An 18368-nucleotide genomic window follows, 5' to 3' on the forward strand; every position below is an offset into this window, starting at 1 on the left:
ACATTGTCATTAATATATGTGACATTTTTGTATATTGAGCCTATTACAAAGGTGATTTTATTGCATCTCACTGAGAGAGAAAATTCAATTGTGGGTGTGGTGAGTCACATTTGTTCAGTAGATTTTTGTTTAGTTTTAGAATGTGGCCAAATTTTAAAAAGGGACAGCGAGAAAGAGAGAGAGAGAGAGAGAGAGAGAGAGAGAATATTCTACAGACTACCAGTTACCAGTTAGGGACTATTCAGAATATATATATCTTATTTTTAATAAAAGGCCTTCTAAGATGAAAAAATCCATTATGATCTCCTGGGCTTTCTTGATCAGTTTCACAGTCCATGTAGGCTTTAACCAATCATAGCATGTTTCTTAATGGTGTTAATGGGAATTCATTTCTTCTTCTAATTAAACACAGATGTAGATCTAAAATTTAAGAAAAAGAGAAAAGCTGTATTCCCTTGCCAAACTCATAATTTCTATTTTTTGCACGCTACAGGGTCGTTGACAGTACCCAGGAGCCTAACACAGATGCACATTAATTACCCGTTCTCTAATTACTAGGGTACCAATATAACTGCTCAACCATTCATTACACATTCTTCTCAACTCCGCAAAGCCCCAGAGACATATGTATGAAGCACACCACTTGGCAACATTAATTGAACCCTATTAACTCATAAAATTTATGAAAAGTGCAGCTATTAATAAAAAAAATCCTCTTTCATTTAGTCCACTAAACCCACAATGTACAAATGATCATTTTCCTTGTGCTGTATATTGGATATCGGACAATGCAGCTGCTCACAGATTGTTAATTATCAGGAATACATCAACAGGATTAGACTAGAATCCTGGTGGTTAAATTATCCAGGCTAATTTCCCATTCTGGAAGTTATGCGCAGTGGTAGTTAGCTGTATAAGCAAATCTAAATAGGATGCTTAGCCAGGACATTAGATTTTTTTAAAAAGCAAACAAAAAGTATGAAAGTAATTCTATTTAAGTTCAGACATACTGAATCACTGCACTCTCAACTGGTTTGCTTAGAACATACTTCAATTTTAATTTTTTTATTGGAGATATTTCTTTAATATGATATTTTATATTAGAAACAGTATCTTTTTCATGTCAGATACCATTTATTTCCTACTCATATCTAGTAATTGCTAAATTTATCATTACTGGATACAATCTAAACTTCAGGCTGGGCGCAGTGGCCCACGCCTGTGATCCCAGCACTCGGGGAGCCGGAGGCAGGTGGATCATGAGGTCAGGAGATCGAGACCATCCTGGCTAGCACGGTGAAACCGTTTATCTACTAAAAATACAAAAAAGTTTAGCTGGGCATGGTGTCAGACACCTGTAGTACCAGCTACTTGAGAGACTGAGACAGGAGAATCGCTTGAACCCGGGAGGAGGAGGTTGCAGTGAGCTGAGATGGTGCCACTGCACTCCAGCCTGGGTGACAGAGCGAGACTTCGTCTCAAAACAAACAAACAAACAAAAAGTAAACAAAAAGTATGAAAATAATTATGTTTAAACTCAAACATACTGAATCACTGCACTCTCAATTGGTTTGCTAAGAACATACTTCATTTTAAATATTTTTATTGGAGATATTTCTTTAGTAGGATGTTTTACATTAGAAACAGTGTCTTTTTCATGTCAAATACCATTTTTTTTCCCATTCATATCTAGTAATTGTGAAATTTTTCATTACTGGACATAATCTAGGCTTCATAACCTGGATTTACACTGGTTCAAGTTGGCTGAGCAAGTTGGTTTGAGTTTATTCCCTGGTAAACCACACTAAAGAGCATATTTAATTTTGTAGAGACTGCCAAACTGTCTTCCAAAGTGGCTTTACCATTTTGCACTCGTATCATCACTGGATAAAAGTTTCTGTGCCTCACATCCTTGCTAGCATTAGGTTGTATCAGTGTTTCAGGTTTTAGCCATTCTAATATGTGTGCAGTGGTATATCATGGTTGTTCTCATTTGCAAATCCCTAATGATGTGTGATGTTGAACATCGTTTCATATGCTTACTTGATACATGTAAGTCTTCTTTGGTGATATGTCTGTTAAGAACTCTGCCTACTTTTAAATTAGGTGTTCATTTTCTTACTGCTGAATTTTAAGAGACTTTTCACAATTTGGAGAACAGTCTTTCGTCAGATGTGCCTTTTACAATTATTTTCTCCCAACCTGTGCCTTATCTCCTCGTTCTCTTAACTTTGTCATTATCAGAGAAAAACGTTTTAATTTTAGTGAAGCCCAGCTTATCACTTAATTCCTTCATGAACAGTGTCTGTGTTGTTGTAGCTAAAATGTCATAGCCATGCCCAATGTCACCTAGGTTTTTTCCTATGTCATCTTCTAGCAGTTTTATAGTTTTGCATTTTATATGTAGATATATGATATATTTTGAGTTAGTTTCTGTGAAGGACATAGAACCTAACTTTACTATACAACCCATCCATCATGCTCTTTAGTGTTTATCCAAGGAAGTTGAAAACAATGTCCACATAAAAACCTGCATACAGATGTATATAGCTTTACTCATAATTGCCAAAATTTGGGAGCAACCAAAATGTTCTTCAGTAGGTGAATGGGTAAACAAGCTCTGGTACATCCAGTCCAGTTCAATTCCTTTGGTCAAAATAAGTACATAGTAAGTTGGACAGTGAAAAAGAAAAAGAGGAGCAATGATAATTAAGTTAAGATTATTGTTTCACTAGAGTTAAATCATGTCATGGTAAAATTTATTTACTTCTCTAAAGGACTTACTAGAATATATCAGGTTATTTTTATAATCTTTTTTTTACAAGATAAAAACATGCATTGTAAAATGGATATGCACCTATCACTGACTTCTCTTAAGACATGAAGTATTTATGTACTTGAAGAAACTTATGTGATATGTTTCCCATAAAGAATACTTTAATTCCAATAATAATTGGGAATTTCAAAATTCATATTATCATTTAGCTTATACAAAGTTATATAAAGGACAAGAGGATACAGTGAAGAATGAAATAACACGTTTCTTCTCGTTGACATGGATGCCTTCATGCACTTTCCCAGGGCAATATCTCTATAGTATTCTTTAATCATCTACCTCTTCAAGGCATTTTACTTTATAGTAATTTTTCTTCATTTTTGAAAAGTATTTCTAATTTTATTAACATCTTGTGAAGAGACTCATTTGCATGTAATTAGTTTTTTCATAAAGTGATTTCTCTTTCTGAAATTACGTGCTAGCACATTACAGAACAATCAAATTATCAGCTTCTCTTCCAAGAATCAATTCGACACTCAAAAACTATGATGAGTGAGGTTCTCCATCATTAAAACTGCATACAAATTCTTCAGAGCTGTCAAAGCAGCATCAATGGTTGTTATTTAATGTGTTTATGACGATCAGAAGTTAATGGCATTTTGTCATAGATAGAATTTTCTAGGAAGTTAATCTTTCCGTGAGTGGAATATATGGCTAACAGCCTAAAAAATCCAAAAGAGTAATCAGTAACTATTTCTAAGCTTTTGCTTCCTAAAAGGAGTTAGTCTAGCACCTTTCTGATCTAAACATAAATGCTACATGAGTTCTAATTGAAATTTGATGAATTTAAAATCAGTGGCTTTTCACCCTATAGTTCAGTGAGTTGTGAAATGAAAAGATAACATGAAGAGAGCGGTAGTTTACTTGTTTTTCTGCAGGTCTTATATGTTTTGATAGACTGCTATATTATTGAAAGGCATATTTTATTTTTTTACTCAAAGATAAATGTGATACAATTAAATATTTTCTGTTCTACTCACATTAATACACGCTAAATAAAGTTTCAGGAATCAAATATGTTTCTATCAAACGAACAAGCAAACAAAAACCAAGCTGACACATACATAATGATAGAGATTATTTTTCTGTAGAAATAACCTTATAGGACAACATATTTTCCAGATCAAAAGCCAAATGAATAGAGCAAATGTAACTCTTCTGTTGCTTTCATTTTGCTGTTTCTTAAAAAAATGTAACATGTACCCTGGGGATCTGATTAAATGCAGACTTGGATTCAGTGGGGCTTAAAACTTTGCATTTCTAACATGCTTTCTGATCAGCAGATGTTACTGGTTTTCTGACCCAATGCCACTTTGAGTAGCAAGACTCCACAGTACACATGTTCTCAATAAGAAATATTTACCAATGCTTGTATTGGCTTCTTTTCCTGAGATATTTTTGGAATTAATCAGACTTGTTTTCAGTATCCTTTGTTTACTTTTGAAATGACCTGCATTTAAATCTCTGCCAGGTTAATTATCAAATTCCTATGCTGCTCTTAAAGGAGTCAGATTACTCTAGTTAAGACCTACTGAATAGGAATATCTGACAGTGGGGTTCTGAAATCTGTATCTGTAAAAAATTCCAAAAGTTTTTACAATGTTTAACAATATTTGAGATCCAAGATATTAAAAGAGCCACCTCCTATATGAGCTAGAATAATGGATATTTGCATGTTTGGAGGAAAATAACTAAATATGCCTTCTGATCTATGAACCTCTATTTATTCCTATTTATTTTTGCTTGTTTTATCCAATAACATGGTTGTTTTCCAAACTGAAAACAATCTAACACAAGCAAAAACCTCTCTTATGTTATATGTCATCCAACTTACTCTACAACATATTCATTATATTTTGTTTATAACTAATTGCATTCTTATGCTTTAGAAGCTCTTAACAACATACTTGAGTGAAAAAGTAATAAAGTGTTCCACACCTGCCTAATAACCACAGCGATTTTATTCATTGGCAAGTGGTAAAAGTGATTTCTCTACCCAGTCCCAAGGTAATGTTCTCCAGAGTACCATTGTGATAAGCCTGGTTGTTATACACAGTGTAACTATAGTAGTATTTGGATTTTGCTATCATGTTATTTTAAAAAGAAACCCTCAGGATCTATAGATTAGATTCAAAATATTATACAGTATTTCTCTCAAAGAAATCCACTAAAGATGATGAGTTATGTATCCTGATTATCAAGCTTCTAAGATAACAATGGAAGCCTCTAAACAGAATTGTCATAATTTAAACACTTCTTTTTGTTAAACTAGAAACTCCCAGATAGCATACTCAAATTTCATTTAACTTTCTAAATTTAAGTATTCCAAATATTAAAAGAAATACAATGTTTTTTGAAAGAAGGAATAACATTTTATTTATTTTCATATAGTAGATGATATCCACATAAACTTTTTTTTTTTTTAACAATGAAGGCATTATGACATACTAAAAGACATACATCAGTACTATAGCATTTCCACTGAAAGATGGACTGGTACAGCCTTAAGTTCTCATTTTCTTAAACCTAAAATGGAATTAAAGCAGATTGGCAACCACCTTATAGTTTCTTTCACTGAGTTCTTACATGGCTAGTGCCATTTTAAAGCAGATGGCTATTGCTCTCACTGTGAGCCCCAAAGCGTCAATTGTAATTAAGAACTTTATTTGGAATACATTTGTCAGTTTATTCATGGCAAATAATGTTGTTCACTGTGAAAATGTTAAAATAAAAGTGCAATTATAATTCTCAATTTTATTTTAAGCAAATATTTATATCAAGACAATTCTAGTGAAATATACTTATCAAATTAAATTATTATCATACATACTGCAACATTTATTGAATGTTTACTATATGCCAGACACTATTCATACAATATTTCACAAATTATCTCACTTAATTTTCACAATTCTGGGAAGTGTAGTATTTTAATGCCCATTTGGCCAATAAGACAGTTGAGTCACAGAGAAGTTGTTACTTACCTGATACGATGATCTGAATGTTTCTCTTCCCTCCAAATTCATCTGTTGGAAACTTAGTCACCAATGTGATGTATTGTGTAGAACTTTTGTGAGGTGACTAAATCATGAGGTTGGAGGCTTCATGAATAGGAACAGTGACCTCATAAAAGAGGCCCCAAAGATCTGCCTTTCCCCTTTTACCATTTGAAGACACAAAGAGATCCTTCTGTATACCTGGAAACTAGCCATCACCAGACACCAAATCTATCTTTTGGACATAGTAACGTGAATGAAAAGACAAAACTGGTACCAAGAAGAGGGGGTGCTGGTGTAGCAAATACCTAAAAATGTGGAAAGAATTTTGAAACTGGGAAATGGACAAGTTACCATGACAAATGACATAACCTGGGTGGCTTATAACAGAAGAAATTTATTTCACAAAGTCTTGGCTACTTCCTCTTGTTATACTGGATGTTATGTTGTACTTTTAACATTCTTGAAATTGGAGCAAATCAATGTCAGCTTCACAGTTCTGGAGGCTGAGAAGTCCAAAATGAATTTTGAAATGAGTGCTAGAAAGTCTTATGTTGTTTTGAAGAGACTGTTAAGGGCTGTTCTGGTGAGGGATCAGAAAGACGAGAGTTGTAGAGAAAGCTGCAATGCTTTTAAAGAATAGTCAAGGGGCCATGAACAGAATGTGGATATAAATGTGGCCAATAAAGGCTATTCTAATGAAGTCTTAGATGGAAATGGAGAACGTATTATTGAAAAATGGAGGAAGGGTGATCTTTCTTATAAAGATCTTAAATTGAACTTAAATTGACTTGGTATCCTTACCAAGTTTAAATTGAACTTAAATTGACTTGGTATCCTTTATGTTTTGTGAAAGGCAGAACATGTGAGCAATGAAATAGTATATTTGGCGGAAGAAGTTTCTACTCAAAGTGTTAAAGGGGTGTGCTTTGACTTCTTTTAAATGTTTATAGTAAAGTGAGAGAGAGAAGAGGGAATTAATTTAAAGATGAAATTTTTAATCAAAAGGGAAACAGGGCCAGGCATGATGGCTCATGCTTGTAATCCCAACACTTTGGGAGGCCAAGGCAGGTGGGTCACTTGAGGCCAGGAATTTGAGATCAGCCTGGGCAACATGGTGAAACCCTGTCTCTTATTAAATTACAAAAATTAGCCAGAGGTGGTGGTGCTTGCCTGTAATCCTGGCTACTTGGGAGGCTGAAGCACAAGAATAACTTAAACCTGAGAGGTAAAGGTTGCAGTGAACCAAGAGTGTACCAATGCTTTCCAGCCTGGAAGACAGGGTGAGATTCTTTCTCAAAAAGAGAGAAAGAAATAGGAAACAGAACTTTAAAATTTAAAAAAAAAATTCTGCCTGTTCATATTGTGAAAAAATGAGAAAGAGTGCTTTATAATGAACACCAAGAGTATGGCCATGCAACCATTTAAGTACAGATCTGTGAGGTGTTATTTATCAAGATGATGGAAAAATGACCTCAAAGGCATTTCAGAGACTTTCTTTGCTTCCTCTTCCATTAGAGTCCCAGTGTATCAGCCAGGGTCTGTAGAAGGACAGAAGTAATGGAATATATGTGGACGATTTTACTGAGAATGAAATTCCCTGAATTTTAGTCGGATTTACTTCCCATCCTCTGGGACACAAATGTCTCACCAATAAGCCCAGTGTGTTTCCTACTTATAGTATACTTTATATATATTATATATACTATAAATATAGTATTATATATACTATAAATATACTATATATTTATATAATATATTACATATTTTACATATATGGGAGCTTACCAAGAGTAAACTCACATGATCACAAGGTCCCACAATAGGTTATCTGTGGGCTGAGAAGAAAGGCAAGCCAGTCCAAATTCCAAAACTGAAGGACTTGGAGTCTGATATTTGAGGGAAGAAGGGATCCAGCATGGGAGAAATATATAAGCTGGGAGTCTAGGCCAGTCTCTCTTTTCACAGTTTTCTGCCTTCTTATATTGTAGCCTCACTGGCAGCTGATTAGACTGTGCCTACCTAACTTAAGGGTGGGTTCCCTTTCCCAGCCCACTGACTCAAATGTTAATCTCCTTTGGCAACACCCTCACTGACACACCCAGGATCAATACTTTGCATCCTTCAGTCCAATTAAGTTAACACTCAGTATTAATCATCAGAAGTCCACCCCTTGTCAACTTGAACCCATACACATCTCCTGAGATCATATATAATCATGGAATAAAGACAATAACAAGGTCATAATTACACTTAACATAATAAAACTATCCTTCATACAGCCGGAAAACCACCAATCCTCAACCCAGATACTACTACATAACGTTAACAATACTTATATGTTGATGTGAAGTCAATAAGTCTTATGTCACATGATAAAAGAAAAAGAAAAGAAAATGAAGTTTCTTTCTAGTACAAGTGTATACATCCACATACATGTTTTTAATAAAAGAAGGAGGAAATACTCATGACAATTGCATTCCTTGTTTCTGCAGCTGGTCATGTGGTCGTAGCTGGTATTGATGACTACCTTCTACTACCTATATCTTCTACTTACATACATACCTTCTACTGTATTCCATTTGGCTTCAGCAAGCACCTCAGCAGGTCATGCTTCCCCCGCCCCCACCCCGCCCCTTGTGGAGTGATCCAAACCTTCATTCCTGAAGGGTCTGAGTCATTTTTAGTCCTTCCTGGATTGGGCTGTTGTAGTTTCCCATTGAACTTAATCACAGAGCTTGGTAATACTAAGAAGACCCCTATTGGATCTCCTGTATTCCATTCATACTCTTCCTTACCTCCATTGTGGAGTAGTATACTGATTTCATCTTGATAATTCAGGTCAATTACCCCAGCCAACACTGTAACTCCCTTCTTAGCCTATCGATTTAAAGGTAGGAGGAGCCCAAAGTGTCCAGGTGGCAATCTTAACTTCCAGTTAAATGGAATTGTTGTTGTGTCTCCTGGTGGCAGTGTTCTTCCCTCTGGAACTAAAATCTCTAGGACAGCAGAACTTAATGTTTCAGGAACAGGAGGCAAAAATTTTGAATCACTAGAAGTGTAGTGAGTGGTGCCGCTTCCACTTCCACCTTTTGATTCCTAGACCTGTGAATCCTGTCTATGGGAGAAACAGTACCTTATACTGGATGCTGATTTATAGCATACACAGCTTTCTGGATAACTTTGCCCCAGCCCTGCGAAGAATTGTCACCAGTTGGCATTGTAATTGTGGCTTCAAAAGGCCATTCCACCATTCTATCAATACAGCTGCTTCCGTATAATAGGGAACATGGTAAGACCAGTTAATTTCATGAGCATGAACCTACTGTCACACTTCTTTAGCAGTAAAGTGAGTGTCTTGGTCAGAGGCAATGCTGTGTGAAATACTATGACAGTGGATAACGCATTCCGTGACTCCATGGATGGAGTCTTGACAGAAGCACTGTGAGCAGGATAGGCAAAACCATATCAGGAGTGTCTCCTCCAGTGAGGACAAACTTCTGCCCTTTCCATGATGGAAGAGGTCCAATATAATTAACCTGCCACCAGGTAGCTGACTGAACACCCTGAGGAATGGTGCCATATTGAAGGCTCAGTGTTGGTGTCTGCTGCTGGCAAATTGGACACTCAGCAGTAGATACAGCCAGGTCAGCCTTGGTGAGTGAAAGTTCATGCTGCTGAGCCCATGTGCAACCTCCATCCCTGCCACCATGGCCACTTTGTTTATGGGTCCTTTAGGGTGGCTGCAGAAAGTGACTGAGTGGTGTCCACAGATGGATCTTCATACCCACTTAATTATTAAAATCCTCCTCTGCTGACATCACCCATTGGTGAGCACTCAGATGGGATACAAATATATTCAGTTTTGTACTACTCAGAAAGGTCCATCCACATACTTCTTCCCTAAATGTCTTTGTCACCAATTTTCCAATCATGCTTCTTCCAAGTCCCAGACCATCCAGATGAACCATTGGCAATAGCCCATGAATCAGTATATAATCGTACATCTGGCCGTTCCTCCCTCCATCCAAAGTGCACACCAGGTGCACTCCTCGAAGGTCTGCCAACTGGGAAGATTTCCCTTCATGGCTGTACTTCAGCCCCAGAAAAGGGCTATAGTGCTGCAGCTGTCCATTTTCAGGTAGTGCCTGTATATTCTGCAGAAGCCTCTGTAAACCAGGCCCTAGCCTTCTCTTCCTCTGTCAACTGACGGAACTCCCCATGATACCATCCATCCAGCCTGGGGGAGAGAAGGCAGGGTGATAGGAGCGGAGACCATGGGCATTTGAACCATTTTGTCATACAATTTACTTGTGCCTTCTGGACCTGCTTGAGCCCGGTCACGTATATATCACTTACATTTGACAATGGAATGCTGCTGTGCACTACCCACCTTATGACTTGATGTGTCAGAAAGCACCCTGTTCACGATAGGCATTTCGGGTTGCATGGTGACTTAATGACCCATAGTCAAATGTTCAGTTTCTACCAATGCCCAAGAGCTGTCTTTCAAAGGAGAGTAGTTATCTGCAGAAGATGTCAGGGACTTGCTCCAAAATTTTAGAGCCTTCCACTGTGATTCACCTATGGGGGACTGACAAAGGCTCCAAACAGTATCTCTATCCGTGACTGACATCTCAAGCACCATTGGATCTTCTAGGTTATATGGCCCAAGTGGCAGAGCAGCTTGCACGGAAACCTGGACCTTTTGCAGAGCCTTCTCCTGTTCTGGATCCCTCAAAACTGGAAGCCTTTCAGGTCACTCAATAAATGGGCTGGAGTAACACACCCAAGTGAGGAATGTGTTGCCTCCAAAATCCAAATAGCCCCCCTTGGTGTTGTGCCTCTTTCTTGGTTGTAGGATGGGCCAAGTGCAGCAACTTATCCTTCATCTTGGAAGGATTATCTTGACAGGACCCACACCACTGAACCCTTAGAAATTTTACTGAGGTCAAAGTTACCTGAATTTTAGTCAGATTTATTTTCCATCCTCTGGCAGACAAATGTCTCATCAATAAGCCCAGTGTGTTTGCTACTTCTTGCTCACTGGATCCAATCAGCATAATGTCATCAATATAACAGAACAGTGTGATATTCTTACAGAAACGAAAAGCAATCAAGGTCTCTCTGAATAAGATTATGACACAAAGCTGGAGAGTTGATATACCCCTGAGATAGGACAGTAAAGGTATACTATTGGCATTGCCAGCAGAAGGCATATTGCTTCTGGTGGGTCTTATGGACAGGAATGGAGAAATAGGCATTTACCAAGTCAATGGCTGCATACTAGGTACCAGAAAATGTGTTAATTTTCTCAAGCAATTAAACCACATCTGGTATAGCAGGTGCAATTGGAGTCACCACTTGGTTAAGCTTACAACAGTCCACTATCATTCTCCAAAATCCCCCTTTCTTCTGCACAGGCCAAATGGGAGAGTTAAACAGAGATGTGATACGAATCACCACCTCTGCGTCTTTCAAGTCCTTGATGGTTGCACTAATCTTTGCAGTCTCTCCAGGGATGTAATATTGTTTTTGATTTACTAGTCTTTTAGGTAGAGGCAGCTCTAATGGCTTCCATTTGGCCTTTCCCACCATAACAACCCTCATCCTACCAGTCAGGAGCCAATGTGGGGGATCTGCCAGCTGCTAAGTATGTCTATGACACTAATGCATTCTAGCACTGGGGAAATGACCACAGGATGAGTCCAGGTACCCACTGTAAATCAACGGAGCTAAAATTCCATTAATTAACTGGCCCCCATAAGCCCCTACTTCAACTGGAAGACCACGTTTTCCAGAAACGTCAACCAGAATGATGTTTTGGGTTCCCTGGAATCAATGTCAGCTCAGAGCCAGTGTCCAGTAGTCCATGAAATATCTGATAATTTCTCTTTCCCCAATGCACAGTTATCCTGGTAAAAAGCCAGACGTCCCCTTGGGGAAAGATGGGAGAAAGCCTCATTGCATAAATTGTCAGTAATGTAATGGAGTCATAAGAGGGGTTCTGGGTCTGTAAACTCGCTCAAGTCTGGAAATTTATTGAGGGGCCACGATTCTCAGTTTTTATAATTAGAAAAACTCAGTCTTTAGTTACATATAATTCATTTATAAATATAATATATAATATATAATTAGTTTTCTATATAGTTATATATAATTTGTTTATAATACTCAGATTTTATTATTGGCTTTTAGTCCATTCGATCTAGAAATCTTCTGCTTATCTTATATAAATTAAGTAGAAATGCAGTAGGCTTCCTATCAATTTCACTTCTAGGAAACCATGATTAATTAGCCAGTGCAAGAGCTCTATGAGAGTCAAACTATTCTGATTCCCACTTTGCCTCTGCTGTCCATTATAGTAGCTACGCCCACCTTGCCTTTGATAGTTGAGTGCCACCACTTGGCCCCCACCACCACGGGATCCAATTATTCCCGTTGTATTTAAATTTTGTAGTTGAGTGACTGCAGTTCCCACTGTTAGATCTGACATACAGAGAAGAGCAATTACAGGCCACTTCAAAGATGCAGGTGCTGCCCTAACAAATCTATTTCTCAAAGCATTGGTCAAGGGTATATCTTCTGAACCCTCCCAACTGGGATGAGTAGGTCTAACGTCACTAATCCACTCCACCATCCAAATCTCCCTAAGCCTTTGGGTCCCTTCCTCTACATTAAACCAAGGGAGATCAGGCGTTTCCAGCTCACTCACCATCTTTTAATCCATATTTCAGCAAACCAAGCAAATAAACTATTAGAACCTTTTAAATTCCCTGAGCTGCAACATTAAATGCAGAGTCACTACTTAGTGGGCTCAAATCAACAAATTCAGCCTGATCCAACTCTGTGTTCCTTCCAACATTATCCCACACCCTTAACATGCATTCCTATCCCTGTTCTCCAATATAAATTGGAAAACTCAAGCAGTCTTTTTCAGGTGTAGCACACATTCTCAAGGGTCACACTCTCAACCTTACCTCTAGGGGCCTGCCAGGACTTTAGTCTAGTTATAGGTCTTGAAGCAAACAGGGGTGTTGAGGATGGCTCCTGAGTCGAATCGACATTGCCTTGCCTGACAACTACTTTAGGAGAGGCCATCACTGTTGCCTCAGGCAGTGCAGGGTTTATCTCCTCAGACAAATGTGGAAAGGTTGATGGCAGCATGGGTTGGGAAGCAGATGTTGCCACTACTGGGGATGGGGAGGTTGTTTCTTCTGGCAACAAAATGTTCATCAGAGTTTACAAACTCAGTTTCCCCAGCTTCACTAGGGTCTTCCTACACATCCCCATTCCAATCTGCAGGGTCCCATTCTTTTCCAATCAATGTCCTCACTTTAACAGGAGACACCTGGTGAGGCTGTACATGCATCTTTCATTGCTGATCAGCCACTCGCATGATAAGAGCTTGCGTCTGTTTTTCCACAATTTCAGCTCTTTCCCTACAGGAGATAAGACTGTCACTCAGGGCAATCTTAGCAGATTTCAGGCTCAGTATCTGCTTCTGAAACTGGGAGATAGAATCCCTCAGTTCATCATTTTCTTTCACCAAGGACTATCAGTGTTTGCCATACTATTAGAAGTAGAGTCCTTAGCAATTTGGTGTCTAATTATATTATGCAGCCAACCCCAGAAACCCCAATACCAACAAAATAACTCCAACTTTAATATTTTTTCCTCCAGAACCACTCCTTTGTTCAAAATCTGTATTACTCAAGATTCTCTAGAATGAAAGAACTAATGGTTTGTATATATATGAGTCAATACTTAAACTCCCCTTTATACATACACACACACACACCACACACACACAGACACACACACACACATATGTTATTTATATATATATTTAATCTATATAATAGATATTTATATATATTATACATATATATGTATTATTTATATATATACATATATATATATATATATATATATATAAAGGGGAGTTTATTAAGTATTAATTTACATGATCACAAGGTCCCCCAGTAGGCTGTCTGCTGTCTGAGGAACAAGAACAAATCTGAGCTCCAAAACTGAAGAATTTGGAATCCAATATTAGAGGGCAAGGAGCATCCAGCACAAGAGAAAGATGTACTCTAAGAGGCTAGGCCAGCTTCTCTTTTCACATTTTTCTGTCTGCTTATATTGTAGTCTCAGCGGCAGCCGATTAGATTGTGCTCACCCAGCTTAAGGGTGGGTCTGCCTTCCCTAGCCCAGGGACTCAAATGTTAATATCCTTTGGCAACACACTCACAGATACATCCTGTATCAATACTTTGTATTTTTCAATCCAATCAAGTTGACACTCAGTATTAAGCATCACACCCAGAAAGCAAGGACACTGGGGGCTGAACAATTTCAAAGGAGGGGCCAGAGAGGACACCCACAAGACCTTGGCATTCACTGCCTGGCATCACCTTATGGCTCTGCTCCAAGACTTACAGAGCAGCATTCTCCAGCTGCCTCAGGTTCAGTTCCAGCAGGCCCAGATGTGACACAGGGGCTTAGTGGCCACCCTTGTGAAGGGTACAAGTGGTAAATCTTGGCAGTGTTCAAACAATACCATCTCTGTTGGCTCACAAAGCATTAAGACTCATGGGGGTACTGCTGCCTCCACCTGCATTTTGAAGTATAAAACCATGAAGGGACACAGGCAGAAGACCCCGGTAGAGGACTGCAGTAGGGTGGTGCTGCTGCAGAGGATCTCCAATGAGAAAGATAATAGGTCTCCAGTAGGGAAATGTCTAGTGAAGCCAAGAAGGCAGGCCACTCCAGAAACCCCAGACTGGTGGAGACACAGATGTGCAACTCGAGCTTGGAGGAACCACAGGCACCTGATTACAGCCTGTGAAATCTTTGGTGTGAGCTGTGCCCAGTGAAGCTATGGATGTAAGGCTTTTCGGAGTCTTGGGGTGCCAACAGCTGCCCAGGATGTCCAGAAGGCAAAGTATCAAGTCAAGCCCTAATGTTTTGGACATGCCCAGAATCTGTCATCCTTCTTTTCTATCCTACTTCTTGCTTTTGGGATGGGAATGTCTATCCTATGCTTGTCTCTCTATTATATTTTAGAAGCACATAACATGGTTGATTTCATAGTTTCACAGATAAAGGGAATTTTGCCTCAGAATGAATTGAGTCTCATTCATATATGATTTAAATGCTTTAAATGATATTAGGTGAGACTGTGACTTAGACTTTTGAGATAATTCTGGATATGAGTTAAGATCTGGGGAGCTATTGGGATGAAATGAATGTGTTTTGCATGTGAGAAGGACGTGAATTCCGAAGAGACCAGAAGTTGAATGGTATGGTCTAAATGTGTTCTCCCAAACTTCGTATGTTGAAAGCCTAATTACCAATGTGATGGTGGCAGATAGAGCCGTTGGGAATTGATTATATCCCGAGGGCAGAACCCTCATAAGTGCGATTAGTGTCGCTATTAAAGAGAACCCAGAGAACTCTCCCTTCCACAACGTGAGGACAGAGAGACAGCATCATCTATCAAGCAGGAAATGAACCCTCACTGGACACCCAATCAGCTGACACTTTGATCTTGAACATCCCAGCCTCCAAAACTGTGAGAAGTAAATTTCTGTTGTTTCTAAGTCCCTTTGTTTATGGTATTTTTATCACAGCCTGATTAGACTAAGACACCTGAATTCCTAGAAAATCAGAGCAAACTTTCTAACCTCCCAAATCCTTGCCATTAACTACTATGTTCCATAAGCCCCCTATTTGTGACCAAAGGGTCCTGACACTTCCTTAAAGTCTCAGTAAGCTATTTTTAGCAGATTTTTCATTTGCAAGAGGTCAATGACTAAATTCTCCAGAACTGATGTGTCTGTGTGTTTAATAAACTTCAGAGACAAGACATAATTCATTTGATATGTGCAATCTCGAGAGGTCAGTAAATATAAAATTTAAGTATATATTTATTTATGAATGATATATAGATCTACCTGATAGTTTTCTGATATTGATGCCTTTTATGATTGAAATATAGGCAGAACCCTTCAGTTCTATCCTGGTGTCTATAATGACAATAGCCACATGTAATTTACAAGAATACTTTTAGATTTTGGTAAACTAGCATTGCCCAAATAATGTTTCAAAGACAATATTTTAAAATATATTATTATTATTCTGTAGAATGAAATGGTTCCATGGTCAAAAACAGTGATAAAATCATAGGAATAAATAAATGTATAAAGATACATTTAGTAAAAAAAGGTTTGGTCATTAAATTACTAAAAGTTTGGTGTAACTCCAAGTGAGAAAAGCCTTTCTCAAAATTATTTATCAAAACATTTTTTTTTTTCCTACAGAGCACAGGATACTGAGTATTCCATTTTACATGGTTTGAGAAATTCTGACAAAAATCATGGGAGTAACAATAAATAATAGGCAAATTTAAGGCACATCCTGGAGTTATATGTAGCAGTTTGAAAATAGACTGAATGTGAAAGATGAACAAGAATTAGGGATGTGATTCCTATGGTTTTGGTTTGAGACAGTAACAGGATATATATATATAGATATATATACACACACACACACACAACACATATGTATGTGTATACACATCCGTATATGTATACACACCCGTATATGTATACACACATTACATTTTATATAATATACAACATTTAAAGCAAACAGATTGAAATCATCCTGGAAGAGGGAATGGATAGAGAAGAGGTAAGACTCTAACGTGTTAGCAGGAGAAGTACAAACAAAACAAAATTTTGAATGCAAATGTTCAGTTATATAAGAGGAAAATCAACAAAGTATTAAGAAAAGAAAAAGTCTTTGTAAAATAAGAGTATGATGACCTGTATTAAATGCTGTTGAAAACTTAACTGGCAAAAAAGAAGCGTATACTGTAATTAGAAACATGGAAGATTTGGATAACTCTAAGAAAATAGTGGCTAGAAGAAATGGTAAACATTTTCAATTGCTTATTTGCTGATCTTTTCACAATCAATAAATATTGTAAGGACAGGATTCCATGACCTACAGACAGAACATGAAATCAAACTGCTAATAGTTTATTTTATTTTATTTCTAATGAAGGAATGTCTAAAAGAAGCCATAATATGTTTTTCTTTTTATGTACAAAGTAAGCATACATAACTATTTGCCAACAAATTTATAACAAACTACTAATTTGGTATTGAATAACTTATTAATACAAGAACTGTAAGAATTCTGATTTTAAATACTGCTTCAGAGGAATTAGTATCTCAAATGCCATACTAATATTAAGAAAATATATTCTATAAAATGTACATTATGTCACATTTATAAACTAATTTTTTATTTCCATGAATATCAGCAAATATATTTTAGTAGTTTGATTAAATTATAAAGAAACATTAATGAAATGACTTTTAGTTTTGGTTACCAGTGTCTAAATCTTTAGACTTTTGTTCAGTGGCTTCTAGAGTAGAACCTAGTCATCTTTAAATACAAATTCCTTGGGTCTTCTGATATACACCAAACTTTGAGATTTGTTTCTGTTAATTTAATCCAAATAAATAGCAATAATGTAAAAACATTTTCTTCTTTAATTTTCAATATGGCTATTCAGAAAAATTCACCTAAATGTAAAATGTCAAGCCTACAGAAGATACTTAGTAATTATTTAATTGAGTGTTTAGTTAATTAGAGACTTTGCTTAGCTTCCTAATCTAATCATGTTCCCACAGGCTCCATGGAGAATCACTGGAGATTTGAATCTTTAAGGCACATTTATAAAACAACTCTAAGTTTCTGATAAAAGCTTCCCTCCTAACATTTATATATTTCCAACATGCTACATAAAGGCAGTTCATCTTCCTGGTACCTGAGCAACTGGAGCTCTGAGATTTCCATCTTGATACCTTCAGTTCTCTCCATCTTTGTTCCTCTAATCCTGGCTACACATAATCTCATTCTTTATATTTCACTTTCTCATGTTTGCTGATTACTCATGGCTTTTGATGATATGTGGCTTGCATTGCTGATGATGATTGTGAATTGCTTTTCTGTATGTTTATATTTTAGTTTCGACTTATTTATGAACAATAAAAGTATGATTGGCCCAAATCATTACTGCTGTTATTTGGGGAGATATTTCTTTCCTCCTAATCCCTTATTGGTTGCTATTTATTCTGTATTCCACTCAGCTGTGTCTAGAGAGATGATTTACATGTCAGGCAACATAGTCATTTATCCATTAAAAAAAAAAAAAAAAACACTGTTAGGCAATTCCCTCAATGGCAGCTGTGGTGGGTGACATAGTTTCCTTCCAAAAGAAAACCGAGGCCATTTGAGATATCTGAGAAAACAACAACAAACAAATGAATAACTTCCTCAGTGTATCAGAACAAATCAATGCGAGAAATTCATTGTAACTCAACAAAACTATGATACCTTTCCTTAAAGATGGATTTATTGTTTAGAATAAGGAATTATATGCCTGTTCATTTATTTAAGATGCAATAAAACCCCAAATCACGATTATCAAATACAAATAAATAAAGTGCTTATCACAT

At 37.2% G+C, this 18368-nt stretch overlaps 1 long non-coding RNA gene across 2 annotated transcripts; it reads right to left on the bottom strand.

The window, feature by feature from the left end:
* Nucleotides 1-235: 235 nt before the first annotated feature.
* On the bottom strand, nucleotides 236-18042 carry LOC108585909. 2 transcript variants are annotated; one of them, XR_001902484.3, is made up of 4 exons: nucleotides 14250-18042; nucleotides 7307-7373; nucleotides 5821-6338; nucleotides 236-420 (listed from the first exon to the last, which is right to left on the bottom strand). It is a non-coding gene; the product is annotated as an uncharacterized LOC108585909 (long non-coding RNA). The 2 variants fall into 2 exon arrangements; XR_002522000.2 differs by lacking the exon at nucleotides 14250-18042 and adding an exon at nucleotides 12813-13653.
* Between the last annotated feature and the right edge of the window lie 326 nt (nucleotides 18043-18368).

The sequence above is a fragment of the Papio anubis genome, chromosome 3 (assembly GCF_008728515.1).
Source record: "Papio anubis isolate 15944 chromosome 3, Panubis1.0, whole genome shotgun sequence".
Taxonomy (NCBI): Eukaryota; Metazoa; Chordata; class Mammalia; order Primates; family Cercopithecidae; genus Papio; species Papio anubis.